The sequence below is a fragment of the Canis lupus genome, chromosome 21 (assembly GCF_048164855.1).
Source record: "Canis lupus baileyi chromosome 21, mCanLup2.hap1, whole genome shotgun sequence".
NCBI lineage: Eukaryota > Metazoa > Chordata > Mammalia > Carnivora > Canidae > Canis > Canis lupus.
The window spans coordinates 18,079,971-18,095,925 of NC_132858.1; the positions used below are offsets into that span (position 1 = coordinate 18,079,971).

Below are 15,955 nucleotides of genomic sequence, written 5' to 3' on the forward strand. Positions count from 1 at the left end.
GGATTGTTTTCTTAATTTCTCTTTCTGCTCCTTCGTTATTAGTGTATAGAAACACAACAGATATCTGTATATTAATTTTGTATTCTGCAACTTTACTGAACTTCTTTATTGGTTCTAATTTGTTTTTGTGTGTGTATGTGTATGTGTGGAATCTTTAGTTTTCTCTATACAGTATCATGTCATGCACAGATAGTTACCATGTTACTTCTGCTTGACCACTTTGGATGCCTTTTATTTCTTTTTCGTGTCTGGACTAGGACTTCCAGTACTAAGCTGAATAAAAGTGGCCAGAATTGGGATGCCTGGGTGGCTTAGTGGCTGAGCGTCTGCCTTTGGCTCAGGGTGTGATCCCGGAGTCCCGGGATTGAGTCTCACATCGGGCTTCCTGCGTGAAGCCCGCTTCTCCCTCTGCCTATGTCTCTGCCTCTCTCTGTCTGTCTCTCATGAATAAATAAATAAAATATTTTTTAAAAAAGTGGCCAGAATGAACATCCTTTTCTTGTTCTTGAAAGGTTTCATTCTGGAAATGGACTCTACACATAATCTTTTAGGAAATAGAATCTTCTGATGGTTGATTTTATGTGTCAATTTTGACTGGTCACAGGGTGCCCGGATATTTGGCTAAACATTATTTCTGGTGTATCTGTGAGGATGCTTCCAGAAGATACTTGCATTTGAATCTGTGGACTTTGTAAAGCAGGTTGCCCTCCCCAAATGGGTGGGCATCATCCAATCCATTGAAGGCTTGAATAGAACAATAGGTAGAGGACAGAAGAATTCATTCCCCCTTCTCTGCCTCATTGTCTGAACTTGGATATCAGTTTTCTTCTGTACTTGGACTGGGATTCACACCTTTGGCTTTGCTGGTTCTCAGGTTTCAGACTGAATTACACCACTGCTTTCCTGGGTCTCTTGGATTGTTTTAGCCTTCATATAAGGATCTGAGTGAGCCAATTATTTATGATAAGTTTCCTATGTAGTCAACAGACTACCTCCAAAAGTTGCCTATCACCTTCCTTATTTATTATTATTTTGTGATAAGAATAATTAACATAAGATCAACTCTTTTAACACATTTCAAAATATACAATATAGATTGTGGTGATAGTTTCACCACCACAAACCACCATGAAGTGGCTTAAGAAAAATCTCCATATATATCCATATATGATATATATATATCCATATATGATATATATCCACATGTGTGTGTGTATATATATATATATATATATCCTATTGGTTGGGATCTCTAGAGAACCCTGACTAAGAAAATCCAGTTGGTAATATAGGCATCTTTTTCTTTTTTATCCCCTTCAACTTCTAGGTGTGCATTTCTTTTTTTTAGGCACTAGTTTTTGTTGTTGTTTTTTTCTTTTTAGGTGATGTCTATTCTTTTTGTATATTTTTTAATTGGGGTTCGATTTACTAACATATAGTATAACACCCAGTGCTCATCCCGTCAAGTGCCCCCCTCAGTGCCCGTCACCCAGTCACCCCATACCCCCGCCCACCTCCCCTTCCACTACCCCTTGTTTGTTTCCCAGAGTTAAGAATGTCTCATATTTTGTCACCCTCTCTGATTTTTCCAACTTATTTTCTCTCCTTTCCCCTATAATCCCTTTCACTATTTTTTTTTATATTTCCCATATGAGTGAAACCATATAATGATTGTCCTTCTCCAAATGACTTACTTCACTTAGCATATACCCTCCAGTTCTATCCATGTTGAAACAAATGGTGGGTATTTGTCATTTCTAATGGCTGAGCAATATTCCATTTATATATATATATATATATATATATATATATATATATATATACATATATACATATCACATCTTCTTTATCCATTCATCTTTCAATGGACACTGAGGCTTCTTCCACAGTTTGGCTATTGTGGACATTGCTGCTATAAACATTGGGGTGCAGGTGTCTCAGCTTTTCACTGTATCTGTATCTTTGGGGTAAATCTCCAACAGTGCAATTGCTGGGTCATAGGGCAGGTCTATTTTTAACTCTTTGAGGAACCTTCACACAGTTTTCCAGAGTGGCTGCCCCAGTTCCCATTCCCACCAACAGTGCAAGAGGGTTCCCCTTCTCCACATCCTCTCTAACATTTGTTGTTTCCTGTCTTATTAATTTTCCCCATTCTCACTGGTGTGAGGTGGTATCTCATTGTGGTTTTGATTTGTATTTCCCTGATGACAAATGATGCAGAACATTTTCTCATGTGCTTATTGTCTATGTCTTCCTCGGTGAGATTTCTCTTCATGTCTTTTGCCCATTTCATGATTGGATTGTTTGTTTCTTTGCTGTTGAGTTTAATAAGTTCTTTATAGATCTTGGATACTAGCCCTTTATCTGATAGGTCATTTGCAAATATCTTCTCCCATTCTGTAGGTTGTCTTTTAGTTTTGTTGACTGTTCTTTTGCTGTGCAGAAGCTTTTTATCTTGATGAAGTCTCAATAGTTCATTTTTGTTTTTGTTTCCCTTTCCTTCATAGATGTATCTTGCAAGAAGTTGCTGTGGCCAAATTCAAAAAGGGTGTTGCCTGTGTTCTCCTCTAGGATTTTTTTCTCACATTTAGATCTTTCATCTATTTTGAGTTTATCTTTGTGTATGGTGTAAGAGAATGGTCCAGTTTCATTCTTCTGCACGTGGCTGTCAATTTTCCCAACACCATTTATTGAAGAGACTGTCCTTTTTCTTTGGATGATCTTTCTTGCTTTGTCAAATATTAGTTGATCATAGAGTTGAGGGCCCACTTCTGGGTTCTCTGTTGTGTTCCATTGATCTATGTGTCTGTTTTTGTGCCAGCACCACACTGTCTTGATGATCACAGCTTTGCAATATAACTTGAAATCCAGCATTGTGATGCCCCTGGCTCTGGTTTTCTTTTGCAATATTCCCCTGACTATTCGGGGTCTTTTGTGATTCCACACAAATCTTAAGATGATTTGTTCCAGCTCTCTGAAGAAAGTACATGGTATTTTGATAGAGATTGCATTGAATGTGTAGATTGCCCTGGGTAGCAGTAATATTTTCACAATATTAATTCTTCCAGTCCATGAGCATGGAATATTTTTCAATCTCTTTGTGTCTTTCTCAATTTCTTTCAGAAGTGTTTTGTAGTTTTTAGGGTATAGATCCTTTACCTCTCTGGTTAGGTTTATTCCTAGGTATCTTATGCTTTTTGGTACAATTGTAAATGGGATTGATTCCTTAATTTCTCTTTCTTCAGTCTCATTGTTAGTGTATAGAAATGCCACTCACTTCTGGACATTGATTTTTTTTGGGGGGGGGCATTGATTTTGTATCCTTAGGCACTAGTTTTTGGAATAAGTTTTCAGCTGTAATACTTTGGTCTTAATCTATGAAAAATGATACAGAATAGATGAAGAAAGCAGACCTTCAGACTTTGAATGGATCTGTTTAACTATAGTGATATAGAGACAAAGTGCTATATTCATCTCATCACTTAGTATCTCAAAAAATGGTGTCATTAAGATGCCAGTGTAGGAGACCCCACAAAGACCCATAATTATGCAACTATATATGAATAAAACAGCCCTGGGAGAGCTCATCAATCCACTTGAGAAATTTCAACAACACAGTGGAACAAAAAAAAAAAAAAAAAAAAAGGAGAATAATCCTACAAATAGGGAAGGAAAAACAGTTTCTTTTTGCCTGCATTAATTCCATTCCCCATGCTGGCACTGCTTAGTGCCGAGAGGGAACTCCCCACCTAGAAATAGTTTCCTTCACCAAGAAATGGGAGATTGCAGTGAATGACCAGGGTTCTCACCTTTCAGGGCAATGTACAGAGGACTCACTTAGTTTTCTCCACCAAGACATGGCTACGAACAAGGAGGAAGAGCAGGAGCTGCCAGTATCAGTTACACAGTGAAAATGACCATGGTTCCCAGTGACCTGCTCTGCAAAGGAACACAGAAGCTTTCACCACTGAAGAAACCAACAGCCAGCATAGTTGTGGACCCCATCCAGATTTCACTGGTTTTCACCCCATGGATTTCTGTGTGTGCAGATGCCAGCCACCTGAGTCCCTCCCACTTCTTTACCACTGTCCCCTCTGTACCAGCGGCCAGCCCAGGTCTCTGTGGCTGTGTGAGTGCAAAATTCCAGCTTAGACTCCCACAGCTGAACTTCACTGCCTTGTGTGCACTCAAGGCTAGCCTTTCCACCTGTGCACTGACATGCTTAGAACCTGACTCTTGTCAGCAGCCTTCACTATTGTGCATATGTCTATGGAAAGCCCTGTAGCCCTGAGGGTGCATGATGACAGCCAAGGCCTTTTGGCACCAGCAGCAAAGGCAACAAACAAAAATCAACAAGTGAGCCTACATCAGACTAAAAAGCTTCTGCACAACAAAAGAAATGATCAGTAAAATGAAAAGGCAACCTATGAGTGGGAGAAAATATGGGCAAACTATGTGTCTGATAAGGGATTAGTATCTAAAATATATAAAGAACTCATACAACTCAATAGCAATAAAACAAACAAATTAAAAATGCGTAGAGGACCTGAATAGGTATTTTCCCAAAGAAAACATACAAACGGATAACAGGTACATGAAAACGGATACATAGTGATACTCAGCATTGCTAATCATAGGGAAATGCAAATAAAAACCATCATGAGTCACTGCTTCACATTTGTTAGAATGGCTACTCTCAAAAAGGCAAGAACTAACAAACATTGGTAAGAATGTGGAGAAAAGAGAACTCTTGTGCACCGTTGGTGGGAATATAAATAGGTGTAACCACAATGGAAAACAGTAGGGAGGTTCCCAAAAGATTACAAATAGGACTATCATGTGAACGAGCAATCCCACTTCTGAGTATTTTATCCAAATAAAATGAATTTGGGATATTTAAGAGATATCTACATTCCTATGTTTCTTGCAAAATTATTCATGATATCCAAAACATGGAAGCAACCTAAGTGTCTATGGATAAAGAAAATGTGGCATACACACATGGGAATATTATTCAGTCATAAAAAGGGAAAAATCTCACTTTTTGTAACAAAGTGAGATGGATGGACCTAGAGGGTATTAGGTTAAGTGAAAGAAGTCATACAGGGAAAGACAAATACTGTATGACCTCACTTTTTTGGGAAATCTAAAAAGTCAAATTCATGGAAACAGAGAGTAGATTGATGGTTACCAGAGCCTGAGGATTGGGGAAATAGGGAGATATTGGTCAAAGTGTACAAACTTACCAACATAAGATGAATAAGCTCTGGGTTTGATGAACAACATGGTGACTATAGTTAACAGTACTGTATCATATGCATGAAAATTGCCATGAGAGTAAATCTTAAATGTTTGTACCAAAACAACAACAACAACAACAGCAATGACAAAATGGTGGTTATGTGAAGTGAAGAATGTGTTAACTTCATTGTGGTAAACATTTCACAGCACATATGTGCGTGAAATCATCACATTGCACATGTTAAACTTACCCAGCATTATATGTCAATTATTTCTCCATAAAACCTAGGGGAGAGACAATACCAATATTTTAATCATGATTTCCATTTTTCACATCCATTAATTTGAAATGTAGATCTAAAGCCAAATAAACTAGGTTAGCACATAAGGGTGTGAGTATAGGGTAGAATTGTGGAGTATAACCAACACAGCACATAATCTTGACCCTTTGGTTTGAGTGTACATTTATATGTTTACTTTTGTGTATGGGTGTGGATGTCATCACTTCAGATAAGATCACCAACAACCGCAAAAAAAGATTTTTTTTTTGGCATGAAGATCAGTAGGACAGATAAAATACTTTTCAGATTTTTTCTCTGTCCCCATGCTCACATCCTATTGGTTTAACCTTCAAGAAAGGAAAAATACTTTCAACACAGCCATATGCAAGTGACCACAAGAACAGAGTGGCTTGAGCCCCAACATCGCCACTCCCCATGGGTCTCTCATTCTTTTTAGCAACAAGAGGGGTAGAGGGCAAAAAAAGGATGAAGCATTTTGGCTAAAAGGTTTTATTGGTAATAGAGTTCAAAGAAGGTAAGACAGCTCTAGGCTCTGAATCTCATTTTTCCTGATGCTGAATTCAAACCTCAAAGAATATTTTCTCCTGAACCTTACTTAGATACAGGATGAGGAGGATAAATCACCCGAGAAATTGGGGAAAGCTGATAGAAGTTGAAAGGAAAGTAGCCTGCCTGCTTCCCTGTGGTGCATCTGCCAGGTGGTTTGTGGAGACCAAGATGGTTCATGGACACTGTACAATTCATCTGTTTAATCCTGTTGGGAAAGACGGTCTCAGCTGTTTGCACTCATCTCTTCTTCAAAAACCATGAACTACACTGGAAATTGTGGAAAAGAACATTGTGTATTTTTCTTTTTCTCAACATAACTTTATCCTTATTTAAAGCATAATAGTACAAAGACAAAAAAAAAAAAAGACATCAACAGCAATAACAAAAGTGCATTTTCCCCCTTCTAATGGGGTGAATATTTGAACTCTTCCTAATTTGAATCTTTTTTTTTTCACTTTTTAAAAAGATTTTATTTATTTATTCATGAGAGACACACAGAGAGAGGCAGAGACACAGGCAGAGGGAGAAGCAGGCTCCATGCAGGGAGCCCGATGTGGGACTCGATCCTGGGACTCCAGGATTATGCCCTGGGCCAAAGGCAGGTGCTCAACCACTGAGCCATTCAGGCATCCCCCTAATTTGAATCTTTTAGGAAATTTGGTTTTTTGGATTTTAAAACTCCCAAAAAGGGTATTATAAAAATAACCTGTTTAAATCTGTTTTTTTAAAAAGATTTTGTTTTTGTTTGTTTGTTTATTTATTTATTTATCTATTTATTTATTTATTTGAGAGAGAGAGAGAGAGACAGAGAAGAGGGAAGGGCAGAGGGAGAGGAAAAGAGAACTTTAAGCAGACTCTGCTCAGTATGGTCAATCCCACGACCTTGAGATCATGACCTGAGTTGAAATCAGGAGCCAGTCGCTTAACTGACTGAGTTATCCAGGTGCCCCCACTTGTTGCTTTATATTTTTACTATAGACATAATCTAAAATATTTTTCATTAATTCAATAAATTATTTATTGGGAGACTATTGTATGCTGGGCACTGCTCTAGTGGTTTGGAAGCTCTATCCATGAAGGAGATAGGCAAAAAGTCTTCCCTTTTGTGGAGCTTACATACTAATTGAGGAGATAGACAATAAATTTCAAACATGAGAAGTAAGTAAATAATATAGTATGTAAAATGGTATGTTAAAATGTACTGAGTGCTATGCAAAACACTGGAGACATGGATTTTTATAACATAATTCCCTGTGTCAGAGATACTGGACAGAAAGCTGAGAGGTGATTGTTTCCTTTCCAGTATGAATATAATTTCAAATATATCCACCAAAAATAGCTCCCCATTTCTCCTACTCCCCAGCCCCTCTGGAAATTGCTATTGTAATCTCTGCTGCTATGAGTTTGACAGTGTTAGATACTCATCATATACATGGAATTATGCAGTATTTGTCCTTCCACAACTGGCTTATTTCACTCAGCATAATATCTTCTAGTTTTACCCATGTTGTTGCAGATGGCAGGACTTCGTTTTTGTTTTTTTTTTTTTTAAGGCTGAATAATATTCTATTGTATGTAGATACCACATTTTCTCTATCCATTTATCTATGGATAGACATTTAAATTGTTTCCATATCTTGGCTGTTGTGAACAATGCTGTTATGAATATTGATGTATGAACATTCGTTTAAGCCCCTGTTTCAACTCTTTTGGGTATACATCTAGGAGTGAAATTGCGGGATCATATGGCAAATATATGTTTAGTTTTTGAGAAATCACTTCTTGCTTTTCACAGTGGCTGCACTGTCTACATCCTCACCAATAATGCAGAAGGGTTTCATTTTTTCCACATCTATGCCAACACTTGTTATTGTCACTTCTGTTTTTATGTTTTTATGTCCATCCTAATGGGTATGAAGTGGTATTTCATCGTGGTTTTGATTTGGATGACTCTAATGATTTTTTAAAATTTATTTTTATTTATTTATTTATTTATTTGAGACACAGAGCGAGAGAGAGGGAGAGAGAGGCAGAGACACAGGAAGAGGGAGAAGCAGGCCCCATGCAGGGAGCCCGATGTGGGACTTGATCCTGGGTCTCCAGGATCACACCCTGGCCTGCAGGCGGCACTAAACCGCTGCGCCACCAGGGCTGACTCTTATGATTAATGATGTTGAATATCTTTTAGGCCACTTGTGTATTTTCTTTGGAGAAATGTTCATTCGAGTCCTTTGCTCATTTTAAAATTGTTGTTGAATTGCACATGTTCTTTATATATTCTGGACACTAATCTCTTATCAGATATATGATTTGCAAATATTTTTGCCCATCCTAAGGATTGCGTCTTCACTCTTGATTGTGTCCTTTCATATCTGAAAGTTTTCAATGTGATGAAGTCCCATTTGCCTGTTTTTTTTTCTTTGTCACCTATCTTCTTGGTGTCACATCTAAGAAATCATTGCCAAATCCAACGTCATGAAGACCCCCTAAGTTTTCTTCTCTTAGTTTGTAGTTTTAGCTCTTATGCTTGCATCTTTGATTCATCTTGAGTTAATTTTTTGTATATGGTGTAAGATAAGGGTCTAACTTCATTCTTTTGCATGTGAATATCCAGTTTCCCCAGCACCATTTACTAAAAAGAGGCACTCAACTATCATTTGCTGAAATCCTTAATATAATGAGAGAAGATATGGTATAAAAATTCATAGGATTGACAGAAAAGGGTTTTCAATTCATCTTCAGATCCACCCTTCTGCTTTCTTATATATTGTTGGCTCCTCCTGGCAAATTAAGCCAGGAATGGTTAATTGAACCCTGGTTAAACAGCATCTGTGTTTTAAAGTTGCCACAGAGAGGGTGGTGTTGCATTATTCACTTTCACAGTTTATCTGGGGGAGGAGATGTTCCTTAAGGAAGGAAAGAAGGTCCAAACCTGCAGGAGAGTGAAAGACAATTTGGAAAACTGTTTTCAGCATGAGTATTGCTTTCACAATACAAATGGCATAAGGTATATCTCTCCTGTTTATGGTTTGTGGGGCTGCACAGACATTAGAGTGCAAGCATTGCATAAGGGGTGTGAATCACACATGCTGGGGGAACAGAGATCTAGGGGTATTATTATCTCATGAAAACCATGCAGACACAACCAGTCTCTGCTGGGAACAGATGCTTCTAGATGATGAGGTCAGTGAATTAACGTTTAGTTTTCCTTTATTCCTTTCTTTCTTTTTAAAAGATTTTATTTATTTATTCATGATAGACACACAGAAAGGCAGAGACATAGCCAGAGAAGCAGGCTCCCTGTGGGAAGCCTGATAAGGCACTTGATGCCGGGACCCATCATGACCCGAACTAAAGGCAGACACTCAACCACTGAGCCACCCAGGTGCCCCTAGTTTCCATTTCTTTACATTGTGTGGAACTGCCTCTAGCATCACCTCCACTATCCTGGTTCTGATGTTACTCAGTTTCACCAGGATCTTCAGGTCTTTATGTGTTTTTTTCAGTTTGAATCATCATCTACTATAGGTGAGGGAGCTGGAGTAGGAAGACACTCCTGGACTGTTCAGATTTTCTCTTTATCAGGAACCTTGGCAGGGACACTGTGGAGTTAACCAGGCCATTGTCAAATTTCCTAGGAGAGCTAAGACAACGGGGATGGGCTGTGTGAAAACCCTGTAGGCCAGGAGCACAGGGTTCTGAGTCCCCCAAATTACAGACTGAGTAGAATCCACAGGGTTGGTATGAGGGTCCCAGAAGGTGCAGATGTAAGCTAGGTCAGGAAGCCATGATGTGACAGGGGATAGGTTGGATGAAAGAATAAAGAATAGGAACAATTAAAATAACAGAATCAGAACACTTAAAGTGAGCCAATGACTGAGTTTCCTGTAGAAGGGCCATTTCAACGCGCAGTGAACAAGCATGCCAGCTTCCCTTCACGTTGACAGCTCCAGGGAGTATCACTCCTAAAATATCATGGCCAATATTTACTTAGAAAATATCTCATTATTTTAATTTGTATTTCTTTCATTATTCATGAGGCTCAGAATTGTCTCATTTGTTTGACTCATTGGTATTTCTTTTGTAAATTTTTTATGTGCTTTCTCAATTGATTTGTAAGAGTAATTTGCATATTGGGGAAATCAGTCCTTTGTTTGTCATTGGTGTTGCGATTATTTTCCCAAGTCTGTCTTTTGAGTATGTTTATGGTGCTTTTAGCTTCCAAAAATGTTAAAATTTGATGTAGTTGGATCTATCCATTTTTCCTTTGTAGCCTTGAGGTTTCCTGTTGTGATTAGAAAAGCCTCTTTAAGATAATTACATTATTCACCCATGTTTTTCCCTAGATTTGTTAAAATTTCATTTTATTTTTATGACTCTGTTCTTGGAATCATCTGGAATTTCTTTTGCCTACCTCACAGTGTAAGTTTATGTGTCTTTGGGAGATTTCAGAGTAATGCTGTCTCCCCACTGGAGTGTGAGCTTTAGGAAGGCAGGCACTGAACTTTCGCTGCTTGCCAATGTGATACCAGCGCCTGGCACAGTGCCTGGCACCTGGTAAGTGTTTTAGTAAACACTTCTTTAATTAGTGCATGGATGGAATTCTCAAAGATAAAGTGTTGAAGCTGAATCTATCAAGAGGGAAAACCTTCATTTTTGGATTTTATACTTTCAAGGGAACAAAAACAGAGTAGATCGTGTCCAGAAAATAAAAATCTAGTTGGCAAACAAGTTAGAAGCCAAGTTAGACCAGGAACTGGGGAGTAGTCCAGGGCTACTCTGGAGAAAACTCAGTGGAGAACTCTTCCTTTGTTTAGTGTTGAGGAGATGGGCTAGGGTCAGGGGTGGGTGCTTTGGCTACCAGAGTTTGAGGAAAGGCTCTGGAGTGACCAGTTCAGGGAAGAAGTGGGTTGTGATTGCAGGTGGTGAGCATCTTTTTACCTCGGGGTGCTCAACCATACACTTATGGGATTCTTGGGGATTGTTGTAGAAGATTCAGCTGTCAAGAGCTAAGCAACAGAGAGCTATGGACTGAAGAGAATTGGAGTGGGGACTTGTGAATGGCAGGGGCCCTGTCCTGTCAAAGGAGCAACCTCCTCTCAGCTCTAACCAAGCATTACTTGTGTTGCAACATTTTTTTTTTCAAGAAATTTGCAATTGGATGGTTTAAATGGGAAATTCCTTCATTTTTGAAATCCTTCATGTAGCAAACAAAGCCCATCTGTTGGCTTTCTCTTAAGGCCCACCAATTCGCCACTCCTGTCCTAGAGAAAAGGGGGATTACATACAGTTAGTAGCACAGCTTCTGCACTAGAAGGCCATTTCAAAACTTTTCTAACCTTGGTTGACTTCCTGAGCTATAAAAATGTGAAGGATTATTAATAGTACCACTATATCACTAGAATATGACTCAGCATTTGAGAAGAGCAGATAGGATGAAGGAAGGATTAGGATTTGATGGAAAGAAGGGGGTCTCTGGAATTAATCTGTTATGTACAACCTCTCATCATTTCATGGCAATAAATATTAATTGCTGGTAATAATAGAGGATGAGGAAGTTACATAAGCAAGTCTGAAAAGGACCGAAAGAGCCAGAATTATTGGAAGTGGCAAGGCAGTGGAGAAAGAGGAAGAGAGACAGACAGAGGCAGAGATAGAGAGAGAGACAGAAAGACAGAGAGCATGGAGGATGGAAAGCAGCTTGGGACAAAACTCCCATGTGCACAAAGGGAAAGTAAGATCTGAAGTCTCCATACTCAGCCCAGGGACCTGAACACCGAAGGTCTTCTGCAGGCTGTATCAATCACTAATAAGGTAGAGTGTTTTGGCTTTGTGATAAAAATCAATGCTATGGATTTTTTTGTTGTTGTCCTGTGATGACACTGAGAGAGTCTAAAAGGAGTGGGAATGGATACTACCTCCCAATCCAATACGATTACAATGCACCTTTTTTTTTTTTTTTTTTTTTTAAAATGCACCTTTTTATCCATTATTGTGATACTCAGAAAATGCACATCCAGGGAGAACTGGCACCTGTGGCTGGTGAGAGGATTTCCTCACTGGAACTCCTAACCCTCCTTCCTGGAGCCTGTGAAAAAAGCATTCTGGCAGAGAAGGGAGACCTTCCACACACCCTCCGTGTGGTGTGAAGTCTGACTACATCCTGATGTGACCCTCGGCTACGTGAGGGACCGTCTCCTACCCTCCCAGCCCTGATGGGCCCAGCCACATGGCCCATGTAAACACTGGCCAGGGGGTTAAGGGCCTAGGAGCTGTCTTCAGTGAAGGAGTGACGGGACTCTTATAGGTAAATTCCCAGACCTCTTGTTCCTGGGGGAGGCCAGCTCTGAGGTGTGCTCCGTGCTACCTCCCAGAAGTCCTAGCAGGTCTGAGCCTCAGGGAACAATGTCAGGAAGCTGCTCATGGACATGGCCTGCTCTGGCTTCCTCCTTTTCCCTGTCTGTCCTCCCCACTTCTCTACCTATAGTTCCTAAATCACCTCCCACATAAACCACTGGCCTAAAAACCTCTGTCTCAGGGTCTGGTTTAGGGGAAACACAATCTACCACAGGCAGCGAGGAACTTGTTGTCTGGGTGAATCCAATGGCATTATAATTCTGGTGTAAATTGTTGAATTCTGTCTGCTGCCAAACTCATCTGCTGAAATCCAAACTCCCAGGATCTCAGAGTGTGACTTTATTTGAAGACAGATCTTTACAGAAGAAATCAAGTTAAAATGAGGTCCTTAGAGGGAGCTCTAGCCCAATATGGCTGATGTCCTTGTGAAAAGGGGAAATCTGGCCCCAAAGACACACATAAAGGAGGGAAGGTGATTGGAAGAGAGATAGAGAGAAGATGACTCTCCAGGAGCCTGGGGCAGAGACCTGGGACAGCCCTTTCCTCACAGCTCTCAGAAGGAACCAACCCACTGACGCCTTGTTTTTGGACTCCTAGCCTCCTGAGCTGTGAGGCAATAACCTCCTGTTGTTTAAGCCATTCAGTTTGGGGTACTTGGTTACAGAAGCCCTAGCAAACGGATGCACATTGACTTCTCTCGAGACCAGTTATTGGCCCAAGGGTCATCCTGAGCATTCTACATGCATCATCCCACGGAATCTCCAGAGCAGCTCTTTGAGGTAAAGACTGATATTATTTCCCATTTATGGATGAGGAGGTGGCAGCCCAGGGATGTTAAGGAAGTTGCTCAAAGCCACACAGATAGCCAGTAGTGAGGCTAGAATTGAACATTGACAGTCTGTCTTCGGATCCACATTTTTACCTGTGATGAGGCTTACTTCCCACCACACTGAGTTCTTCTATTAGGTGAACTGTTACGTGCCTGTTTTAAATTGCTTAGATGATGGTGATTTTCAGGTCTTGTATTAGTCAGTGTTCCCCAAAGAAACACAAACAATAGAATCTCTATCCATCATGATTTATCTATCATATCTATCATCTCTATCATATCTATCTATCTATCTATCTATCTATCTATCTATCTATCTATCATCTATCTATCTGCCTTTTTTTTTTTTTTTAAGGAATTGGCTCACATGATTGTGGGGGAGTGTGTCTGAGTCTCCAAAGCAGGCCTGCAGGCTGGAGACCCAGGGACGAACTGATGGGTCCTCAGTCTGAAGGAAGTCTGGGGGCAGAGCTTCTTCTCTTTTGCGAAAACTATTTTTTCTCTTCAGGCCTTCAACTGATTAGACAAGGTCCTCCCCCCGTTATGGAGGGTCATCTGCTGTACTCAATGTCTACTGATTTAAATGTTAATCACACTTAAAAAAAAATACCTTCACAGCAATATTTAGGCTGGTGTTTGAGTAAGCTGCTGGCACCATAGCCGAGCCAGTTAACAATTAAAACTGACCATTATAGGTCCCTTGAAGATGGTGTGACACAGCAACCACTCTAAAGTAGGTGTTCACTCTCAGGGTCATGCAAGTGCAGGGTCAGTGCCTGAACATGAGAATGAGCCTTCCTTAAATTTTGTGCTCTGGGCACCTCACTGGCCTCACCTGGGCCCTGGCCCTGCTGTCCATGAAGGAGTCAAGATTGTGTCTTAAAGCTGGGCCTTTTTTTTTTGTTTTTTTTTGTTTTTTTTTAACAATAGTGTGGTTGGGGAGTCAGACAGACCAGGGTTTGAACCTTGCCTTCATCATTCCAAGCCTGTTTCCTCAGCTGTGGAATGGGGATAATAACAACACTTGCTTTGCAGGGATACAGTGAGAACACCGTATTGACTCGGACATAAGGAGGGAAAAGAACAGCGTTTGTTATGGCAAGATCTTTTTTTTATTATAACAGAGGAATTATTTTTTTAAGCATTTGTTATAATTTGAGGACATGAAACAGACAAGTTTTACCTTTATTTTTGCATCATTGGATGCCTAGTCTTGAGGAGTAAGCCCTAGAAATTCTTCCCTATGTCACCTCTCCCCTTTCCTGCTGTCAGCTATGCCCGACATTCGTCTTTGCTACAGGATCAATTTTAGTTCCAACCCAGACTCCTTAGTTTCTCTTCTCTCTGCCCAGAATTTAGAAACTATTTTTCTTATAACTCTCCAACCATACTGACTGTAAAAACAGTTTCTCAAGGTGCTTATAATTATTTTACATTTCTCAGCTATTTATGTGTAGTTAAGCACCCCAGAACAAACAGAAGGGAGAACTACTGGGTCTCTTAACTACATATAAGTAGCAGAGAAATGTAAAATAATTATAAGCCTTGAGAAACTATTTTTATGATCAGTATGGTTGGAGGACAGCTGTACTATCTCCAAATATTTGTCCCATTTGCTATGTCTTGGTGCCTGGAATTCTCACAGAACCACTTAGTCCTTTGAGCAAAGCCACAAGGACCTTGGCTGACATTCATTTGTTTTCAAGAGAGAATAAAACTCTGAGCCAGTGATGTCTTTACAGGCAAGAGTAATACCTTTACATAGTCCCTAAGGGGAACAGAAAGCCTTTATTGACCCAAACAAGGACAGGGAGGTTTCGATAAAAGGTGGTGGTGACAGCTGGGGAACATCATTACATGGATCTCAAGATATTTCCAGAAGGGAAGACCAGCGATTGTGGAGGCAGGGTGGGGCGGTGCAGTGGGCAACTGCTGGATACTTTGGGAGAGTCACATCTGGGTCTTCAGATTCAGGATGTGGGGAAATGGCAAAAAGGCACAGGGGTCTATCTGCTGGGTCCCAAAGCAACCACACTCTCATACCTTCTGGGGCCTTGTCCAAGCTGGTCTGGGTTTGGGAATGTCATTACTTTGGCTTTCTATTCAGTGCACTCCCCTTATCAATCATGTCTAGCCCAGCTGTCACTTGCTCTAGGGAAGCTTTCCCAGCACTTTCTCTCTCAGCCTGTTATCCACCCCTGCCGCTTCCTTTCTTCCAACTCGGGAAATTCCATTCAGTCTTCCCAGTGCATGGGCTCCTTGCCCTTCCCTCCTTGAACCACCGCAGTCTCCACCAAGGCTCAGCAGGACCTCTTCCTTCTTTCTCTGTTCCCAGTGGGTCTCCATTCATTCCACCATTTTGGCCCATAGTATTTTTCAAAACGTGCCTGTCTTCTTGGCTGGACTGATCCTCTTTTAACACAATCTCTGCATGTAGTAAGTACTTGATTAACATATTTATTAATTGAATGGAGTTAACTTTGCTTTTTCCACACTTCTGTAGGAACTTCCACCAGCCTCTGTGCCCTTGTGACATCCTGGTCTCTTTCCTGATGGTGGTATTTGATCAGTAGTTCAAGACTCTTAAGATTCAATTGATTAACCCTTTAAAAAAAAAAGATTTATTACTAGGTGTTATACACAACTGTTGAATTATTGAACACTACATCTGAAATGA

At 40.2% G+C, this 15,955-nt stretch overlaps 1 protein-coding gene across 7 annotated transcripts in view; it reads left to right on the plus strand.

The window, feature by feature from the left end:
• LOC140612799 (olfactory receptor 9Q2-like) overlaps positions 1–15,955 on the plus strand; it is a 90,158-nt gene that overhangs the window by 5,497 nt on the left and 68,706 nt on the right. For 2 of the 7 annotated variants that reach the window (XR_012013928.1, XR_012013932.1), the window contains exon 1: positions 14,229–15,714. The exons of 2 other annotated variants lie outside the window; for them this stretch is intronic. The gene's annotated coding sequence lies outside the window, so the exon portion shown is untranslated. Of the gene's footprint in view, positions 1–3,816; positions 3,839–12,153; positions 13,229–14,228; positions 15,715–15,955 lie in introns of those variants that run through there. 3 more of the 7 variants (XM_072790904.1, XR_012013925.1, XR_012013929.1) reach the window with 3 other exon arrangements.